We start from the raw sequence: 2,182 nt of genomic DNA, 5'->3' as shown, positions 1-2,182 counted from the left end.
TGCTTTTACACACTCACTCACATAACGCTCAGCGATTCTCAATCGCAGCATCATGTATCTCATCAGTCATGTGCTTTCCTCCTTCATTTTTTCCTGCTTCTTAAGTTGTTGCTAGTCAAGTTGATCATTCATGAGTGTTTGAAATATCAGTTTTTCCTGTGGTTTGCAACATAAATTAATATGTCAGTTTTTCAATTCATAAAGTCATTGTTACACCTTCAGATTGTTGTTAAAACCAAGCCAAACTTTGGCCAGTAACTTTTAATAAGCTAGCCTGAATCAGACGGCGCTCCAGTACCATTGCCTCACAGCAAAATGTTCCTGGGTTTAAAACCTCATGATATTTTGTGTTTGCAGTTTGCACGTTCTTCCTGTACCTGCGTAGATTTCCGCAAGAATGTGTGGTTCTCTCTTTCTCTGTGATAGCACTGTAATGGCCTGGCTGCCTGTCCAAGGCTAACCTCACATTTCACCTTATGTAAGTTAGGATAGGCTCCAGCTGCTATTCATTGTTTTGGATCAAGATTGAAGTTAAAGCAATTTGAAGGACAAATTGTGATCTTATGCCAGCAGCCACCAGAGGGCCCATCTCAGTCTGTCCCACAGCCTCACACTCTGTGTTCATCTTGAAGCTAACACACTGTGGCACACTCACAGAATGGGGTCAGTTTACATGGCAATGACACCCATTTGTTCTGTTTATTCAAACTATAATAAAAACAGCTAAGCAGCTAATCTTCAAAAAATTAACAGTGTTTTCGGGAGGACTTTTATCGTAATACAGCTAAAGTCTCAGAATTTCCTCTTTCATTTTAGCAAGTTTCATTCGTTTCTCTAAATTTTTCTTCTTTTTATAGAAAGTACAATTTTTCCACGTTAATCATGTAGCCAATTTAAAAATATTTCCGGTAAAACTATTACAATAACATTGTGCTCAAAGGAATGTGAATTCCGATGGGTACATTCCATCTCAGTCCTAGACACTAGCATCAGTGAGCATACCATGAGGGAACCTGATTTAGTGTCCCACTGACAATGTTTATGCTCTTATAAACAGTAGAGACACTGGCCTGAACTTGGATCTTATCAAGCGGCACGCTCACAAATTCCATAACTTCAGACACCTTTGTTTTATTTTTTTAAACTAAATATATCTGACATTCTGCAGATGTTTGGGTAACTAATTATAGTGGCAGGAATCTCCCTTTAAAACAAACACAACTGTTACAAACACCCCTTTTTTTATCAAGTTTCCATGGTGCTTCAGCTCTGGGTGCGCTTAGGTTTATCAGCGGGGACGCCCAGAATGATGGGCTTTATTTGTGAAGACAGGAGAGGGTGGTAGTAGGAAGGGTGGATTCTGTGATGTACAACACAACAACCCTATCACAGTTTGAGGTACGATCACAACACAAAGTCGTTTTTGTGAAACAGAATCTTTGTTAAACATTTGTTTCAAGAACACAAACACTTAATTCTTGTATTTTTGGGGGAGTTGTTTCTGAATGCGGTCAACAAACAACAAGAAGTTATTGTCTTTGACTTAAAGAGACATATGTTAGCTGTGCAGGCAGCTGATAGAGATGCTAATGAAAGCGTGCTGAACAGGTAGGACCTCATACAGGACTGGAAAATGGAGACACTTTCACTGGAAAATATTAGGCACCATATTAGGGTATCCAGTTCTATTTTATACATCTATGCAAAAAAACAAACAAACCCACCAATATAAAATCCAACAATTTAATAGTCTATTAAATCTGACATGTGGAGTGGCAGCATCCATTGTCTTAAAAGCTTCAGTGTCACGGCGAGGTAATCTATTTGGTGTTGCTGAGGCAGTTGGAAAAAGGAAGTGCTGTGTGATTGAGGATGATTGCCTACTACAGAAGAGGATTTTTTTCTCAGAAAAAAAAAGACATCCTCACATATTTCTTCTTCCAGAGGCTCTAATCCTCTTCTGGAGCCTACAGCACCGACTGTTCTTAAAAACAATGAACTGTGCAGCTTCTAACAGTCATGGTTTTCTTGGACAAGTCCATCAGTGTCTGATATCTCAAGTAACACGACTGTGTATCTGTGTGAGCATAAGGTTTTCCGTGTATTTCTTCTTTATATATTCTTATATAATTCAATGTTTGGCTTCTTAGAATGGATGCTGTGTCTTCCTGTTGTCTGTTTG

This window comes from Haplochromis burtoni, unplaced genomic scaffold, assembly GCF_018398535.1.
Source record: "Haplochromis burtoni strain Fernald_Lab_line unplaced genomic scaffold, NCSU_Asbu1 Contig_10, whole genome shotgun sequence".
NCBI lineage: Eukaryota > Metazoa > Chordata > Actinopteri > Cichliformes > Cichlidae > Haplochromis > Haplochromis burtoni.
The sequence above is the reverse complement of the archived record's forward strand: the minus strand, read 5'-3'. Positions refer to the sequence as shown.